The following is a 7,500-nucleotide window of genomic DNA, read 5'->3' as shown; positions in this document are numbered from 1 at the left end:
CGCGTCACCATCTCATCACATCACGTCATCGCTCCGTTAGAATTTCTTCCATGTAATCAAACGGACCTGTTCACACCAAACTGTTCGTCAACGTTACTGGATTCTTTCGAAGAATATTTTGACGTGACGTGACGGTGCCGTACCGAACCGTGGCCGGGACGCTGCCGATAGTGTGAACGACACCCCGTCAGCGGAACAAACTTTGGAATAGAATAGAAGAACTAAACAAACAGGTAAGAAGCTCAAAATGTATTACACTTTTCCTGTTTGATAATATAAATGTTATGAATCACTGTCAGAATTTCTCACATTCTGTGATATAACTCTTTGAATAAAAGCATTCTTTTAAATGTTATGAATAACTGATAATTTTTCTCATATTCTGTGATATGTCTCGGAATCAAAGCATTCATTTCCTTTTGAAAGTTGTAAATCACTGATGATAAGACGGTGATTTGATGAAAGGTGTGAATACATGGCGCAGTTGACGGAACGGTGAAGTGCCGTGATGAAACGGAAACTTGATGGAGCACTGTGAATCAGCCTTTTAAGTAAATCTTACCAAGTTTGGGTTCTTACAATCTGCCAGCGTTATTGCACGATGTACTTTGTCCTATCAACATACTTTTTTTTTTTAAGGATTAGCATTATCCTTGTCTGTGACAGGTAAAGAGCAGAGAATATATAATAAACCAAAGGAAATGAGCTTTATGATGTATTTTTAGGGAATTTAAAGGAAAATGTGGCAATGGCCACTGGAGATCCTGTGGAAAACAATCAGTTGCTCTCGCTCTCACCCCTTCACACCTTTTACTTCGTCTTTCTCTTTCTCCATATCATCTCCCAGTCTCTCTCTTTTTCCTTCATCCTATCGTTCTTCCCCCTACCCTCCCCCCTCGCGTACAAGTTTGTCTTGACATTGCGACATCTAACAGTTTTCTTTGCTCGTGACAGTAATTCTATTTAGGCATTTTCGCCCATGCTTAAGCAATTAAACCAGTCTCCAGGCTCGACTTCCAGTTCATTGAGGAAGCTCATTTCTCTTCATCAGTCATTTATTTAACCCAGTTTCTTCTTTCTCATTTTTATTTTTCCATTTATGCTACTGTTTAAGCCCATGTGACTGCTCAGGGGTTCCAGATCCTCGTCACTGACTGAAGGGGCCATGTCCACACACTACAGTCATGGCAGATCTGACGTAGATGGAGGTGCGTGGGTGACATTAATATCGGAGGTCGATTGGAACCAGATCCGTCGGCCGTATCGTCTATAAGGACCTTTATAGAAGACCCGAGAACCCTAAACGATGATTTATTTTAACAATTTGAATGAAAATATATGTGGAATTGTAATTAAACTGTACACTCACGATCCACAGCCTCCAATTCTTCGAGACCTAGTAGAGGAACTTTCATGCCATTCTAGTAGGGCATGCGATTATCACAATGACTTTGCAGAAATTTTCTTTGCCGTCTTGTATTTTAGTACAGTTAAGTTAGACAACAAAAGATAAACTGTATTATATTTTGCACACCAGAAATGTATTTTTCTTTAAGTTTCCAGCATGGCTTGCTTCTCCTTTTACTTGCCGCCGCCGATCACGATCTCTCTCGCTCCACCAGCCTACTTTTAATCTTAGTTTCGGAACAATGCAGAATAATAAATGTTCAGAATCGCATTTATTAAACACTTGTTATAACTGTTGTTTTGTATGTATTGTTACGTAATAGTCATTATCATCATTATGTTAGTATCATTATCATTATTATTATCGTTAGCACCATCACCATTACAGTTACTATCAATATCATCATCATAATATATCGTCCGGGTTATTATTATTGTCGATACAATATCAATGTTGAAAATTGTTAACACTACCTTGATAATGATTATGAAAATGGTCGCCAGGATATTAGTAATAGTAATCAACATAATCATGATCATAAAAGTGCCTGACCATTGTTTATACATAGACAACTTGGATGCAACGTTTAAAGTGTGTTTAGGGAGTTAAGTGCTTTCAAAAAGTTTATGTAATTTAAATAAAACAAACATTACAAACAATGCGCGAACGATTCTTTAACGACGTTTTTGGAAAATCATATATGAAGTGTAATATATATAACCCAATGCCGCCGGGGAAAATTAATAATAAAAGGGGAAAAGGCTGTGCTCAGTTTCTATATTTTTGTGAAATGTCTCTGCACATAGATGGCTGTGCTAGTGCTTAGCCATAAAGGAGTCAATTAGTAGGCCTTGTGACCTTACATGATTTGAATTGGCAGGAAAAAAAATATTTTTGATTAGTGCTATGAATATCGATAGTGTTATTTTTATCATAAACATTATAACTATTATAATGTTATAAACAATAGTAACCGCAAAATAAGATAACGTAAAATATTTTCGTAAATTAAAGAAAAGGGCAAACGGCCGAGACAGGCAGTACTCGTAACTGGCTCATTGGGGACTTTGTACAAAGTGTAGCCATCTATGTGTAAAAAAAAAATCAAACAAGTACTCACAGTGGGCATAGCACATACGTACACGTCATGCCCGTCGGCATTGGGATATTTGCAGACAATACAGCAACATGCATTTAACACTCAAAAATGTTGCGTAAAATTAGTGAACATGTTGCCCCTACTCAATTAATATTTTATTAGTAGTAGTAGTAATAATATCATTATCATAGTTATTATTATTACTATTATTAGTAGTAGTAATACTAGCAGCAGCAGCAGTTGTAGTAGTAACAGTAGTAGCAGTTGTAATAGTAACAGTAGTAGTAGGAGAAACAGAAGCAGTAATATTGACAACAGCAGTAGTAGTAGTAGTCAAGTAGAATATTAGTAAGCAGAAGCAATACTATTAATAGCATTAGTAGCAGCAGGTGCATCAGCAGCAGTAGCAGCAGCGGGAGTAGCAGCAGCAGCAGCAGCAGCAGCAGCAGTATTAGTAGTAGTGTAGTAGCAGCAGCAGCAGCAGTGTTAGTTGTGTAGTAGTAGCAGTGTAGTTGCCTCAGCAACAGCAGCAGAAGTATCAGCAGCAGTAGTAACAGCAGTAGTAGCAGCAGTAGTACCTGTAGTAGTAGTATTAGCAGCAAAAGCAGCAGTAATAGCAGCAGAAGTAGTGGCAGCAGTAGTAACAGCAGCAGCGGCAGTAGCAGCAGCAGCAAAAGCAGCAGTAGTAGTAGCAGTAGCAGCAGGAGCATGAAGAGTACATCCTTAAGCGCAGGAAATCAGACAAACCCAAATGTACAGAAAAAAAAGGAAAAAACATACGTAGGCTGAAAGACAGACGAGAATATACACACATAACAAATACTCACAAACACTCAGTCACTACCTTTCATTCTTCTCCCTTCTCCCATTATAAGCCAACAATTAGACAGTTTTCACTGAATAGCATATTTTTACAGTGTAGGGAATATACTGTCATGTCACCAGTACAGTCTGATTTAACTTGTTTCATATGCATTAAAGTACACGAAACAAGATTTCTTGCGAGGTCGTTCTGTGATAATCGCATTAAGCAACCATTCTCTTGTAAAAAGGCATACTTGCTCTCAAGCGTTCGGAGATTGTGGATCATGAGTGGACATTTATTTAAAAACTGATACAAAGATAACTTTGCTACGCCTTGTTTAGTGGTTAATGGCTAATAGCTAAAACAAATAAATGTGCTAGACATCAAAGGTTATATAGCAGTATGGTAAAGTATTCTGGCGAAAAGTAATAACTAATTGATAATTGAATTTAAAACTAAATCAGTAATAATATAGTTTTATTCTATTTGTTACAATGGATATTCTTGGTGGGCCATGCTGTCTTTATTTTGCTTCTAAATTACCCTCTCTGTGCAAGGAATGACCGGGGTTACCATCCATTGGCGGCGAGGGATTTGAACGCAGGTCAGCAAGAATGCTAGACGAGATCGCTACCGCTACCCCACACAGCACACAAGGGTAAAATGAGTTAACGATCAGGATAAGTGGACCGAAGGGGATGAAGAGAAGGAAAATGAAAGGAGGAGAACAAAAACGAAACATGCTTAATTAGTTGAAGCGAGGGAGAAGGCCCAAGGTAAGGGTGATCCCCTACTCTGGGCTTCAGTCTCCGCCTCCTAAACCCCCCACGGCAATAACGAGCAAGGGATTAGGGTGGCTGCCATGTTCAAGATGCGACGTTGGTGGTCGTGTCTCTATAGATTTATGTATCATAAACTTTGTCAGGCTGTCATTAGGTAGTTATCACCAACATCGTAGGCTGATTGCGTGGTATCAGCATATTTTCCAGTATATATTACACTTTATATGAAAACAAAGATGATTAAAAGAACATTTAATTTGCGCGTCATTCACTTCATCTTCTCGAGCGGAAAAATATCTTTGGTTGCACTGCGTCACCAAGGCTAGAATGTGATTAACAAACAATACTTATTATCGGCGGGTTGTCGGTTGTTAATTATCAAGAATATTTGTTGGTTTCCTCCTAGCTTGCTAGTAAGCAGAATATTTCCTGACTTTTGCCATAAGATAGTTTTTATCGGAACTTTATTCATATCACTGCATAGATCACATATCCAGGAAATAACGTTAATGTTTGCGAACTTGAATTGATGTCAACAGATCCTGACAACATACAGATGTGACCGTTGCAATATTTGTGGTGCACAGTGACTTGTGGGTATTCGCTGATAATAATATGAAATTTTTGTTGTCATCACAGTCCGATTTTTGAATTTTAAGGCACGTTTCTCCTTTGAGAAAAAATATACCTTTTAGAAAAGGCAGTGCCACAATCAAACGTCTACCACATATATGTGAACCAGATAAATTTGGAAATGACGCCTAACACCGATTTTCGCTTGAGCATGGGTTTGTCTGATAGTTCCCGTCGTGTTTCGAATAATCCTAACAAACAGTTCCGTCGTAAAGGAAGCAAAGTTACAGATAAACCGGGGCACGATGGAAACCAGGGAAATTATAGAGTAAAAACGAAATATCGAAGCGGAAATTTGTGCAAAAAACTAGCTATTGTGATACACATTTATAATGATGAAGGACCCCCGAACATCCGCCTGGTCTGCAAAATCTTCATTACAGATGTTCTGGCAGGAGACGACCGTACCTCCACTTTACGTCTGGTCTGCAAATTCTTCATGTATGTTCATGCAGTATAGAAGCAAATATTTGAACCTCGGACCAACTTTGATATTCTTTTTTATACCTTGAGCGTTAAATCCATACGGGCCAGGTTAAGGATCCTGTCCGTTGTTGTTGAGGGGAGATGGAACCGCTAGTTTGTATCGTTCCTTTCGTTATTTTCGTAATATTTGACTATGAATGTTTCCTGGTACTATGCAGTACCTAACCATGAAGGGACAGATCGGAATTTCAACTACTTTTTTCATTCTACCTTTTGTTGCCACCTAATTGTCTATTACAATTCTTGGCTCATTTGATTTCTCTCGTATACGTCATCCGTTACAATCACGTCGTTGTGGCATTTTCTCGTGGTATGGATCGTGGAGTTCCTGGATTGTATGATTTTTATAACATTTGTACTTTATAAGCAGAGTACGGAGGGAGAGGTTGTGTTCTTTTAGGGGTTAGGGTCAGATTTTTAAGATCAGATGTTTGACGTCTTTTCCAATAATGCTGTGAATTATTTCCTCAGTGCAATTGGTATAGTTATCGTATAGTAAAAGTATGATTGTTTAAAACACCCACCCAATCTTTTACAAATACTCAAACGTTTCTGCAGTATGTGTATGTGTGTTCAAGAGCGAAACTAGCACATTGCACAGGTGTCAGTGTTTGACCGACACTTTGAATGTTGAAATGGTATTGTATTATATACATGAAATGTTAGTGATGAATTTTTCGAGCATGAAATTGTTGTTACAGCTTTACACACTAATGTTATTAGTAAATTTAGCAATCTAAGAAAAAAAACTGCCAAAATTTTAATATCTCTTAAATTTTTAATTTCACTTGAAAACGTACTCTTTCAGTGATGGAGTGCACGCAACACGGGCAGGAGGCGAAAAGCGCATCTTCGTTTTATTTACTTTTTATTTTTTATTTATTTATTCTGTATGATGACCATGAGACTCATTTGTTGGGCTTAACATTTTTCCAGGTTTTGCCCGCTTAAATTGGAATGTTTTAGGGTTGTAGTGTTATATACAAATATATATCATATATGAATATATGACATGTATGTATGTGTACACGCGCGCGCACGCACACACACACTGTACATGTATGTATTTATGCATATTATATACATGTAGACATTGTGTTCGTGCATGTATGTAACTTTAAATAAATAGAAAGATCCCCAAAATTTTCGTTGCATTCAGCAAGAATTTGCCGATGACTGTTTAATCTCACAGTTCATTCCGAACATCAGATAGTGGCGGACATTTTCAGGACCATAAAATTGTTTATAGAAGGTGATAAAACGTGAACCCTGAGTTTAACAATAAACCTGGTAATGTTAATATTTCAGAACGACGATGATAACAAATAATCACTGATAACTTGAGCGATACGACGTGTAGAAGAAAGTAAGCTAACGTTTTAGTGTCCTTCTTGGGTGGTTGAGAATGTGTGTAAGTTTACTCTGAATTTATCTTTTGCGCGCGCGCACACACACACACACACACACACACATATATAGCTTTGAGTGCAGCATAGATGTGTATGAGCACGCATGGAGTTGAAAGCAACAACCCAGAGGGCCGATTCAATCTGTGTGGGGGGGGGGGGGGGGGAACAGCCATGGAGGCAAGTCGAACCAAAGTGTTGGTTTACATAATTCAAATTATACTCTCCCGTCACGAAAAAAAAAAAAAAAAAAAAAAAAAATGTGTGAATAAACTACCACAAATATATTTTTTTCATATCGTTGCAAAACGATATTAGGTATTACGTAAAGAGCTTACAAATCTACCGGTTTTGCTAGGCTTAGAAGTTTACGTAAATTACGTAAAGTTTACATTGCTCTTAACGGGAAGACACAAGCAAACCACAGCCGAGGAGTCTATGCAAGTCGGGGAAGGACGGACCTGGCTAACTGAGACCGAAAAGAAAGGAACGCCGAGATGATAATCAGCTGATGGAGTCATGTTATTTCAGGAACTTGTGCGTGTTTTCTTTCTAGGCGAGATGAGGATCGCATTCCATGAGGGAGAAAGGTCGAAGTATTTCCTTTATGAGGGATGGTCGGTCGGCAGGCATACCCGAAGCACACTTAGTAGATTTCACCGTCGATGAGCAAGACTAATTATCTGCAGCTGAAAGGGTTCTGTTCTTAAGTCTTTTCGAAGCCTGATATTAAATTCAACCAGTAAAGGGAAGAAAGAAATTAGAAAAATAAGGCAGGAATAAAAGATAAAAGAAACAAATCTTAAAAGTAAATCAAATCCCCCCCCCCCTCCAAAAAAAAAAAAAAAAAAAAAAATCCGTACGAAATCTCACAAGGCTAA

General features: G+C 38.1%; 1 protein-coding gene across 1 annotated transcript in view; it reads left to right on the top strand.

Moving 5' to 3' along the window:
- Positions 1-7,500, top strand: part of LOC125030025 (protein Wnt-11b-like) — a 154,047-nt gene that overhangs the window by 980 nt on the left and 145,567 nt on the right. The window lies entirely within an intron of this gene.

This window comes from Penaeus chinensis, chromosome 10 (assembly GCF_019202785.1).
Source record: "Penaeus chinensis breed Huanghai No. 1 chromosome 10, ASM1920278v2, whole genome shotgun sequence".
Classification (NCBI taxonomy): domain Eukaryota; kingdom Metazoa; phylum Arthropoda; class Malacostraca; order Decapoda; family Penaeidae; genus Penaeus; species Penaeus chinensis.
This window is presented reverse-complemented; position numbering and strand designations above follow the sequence as displayed.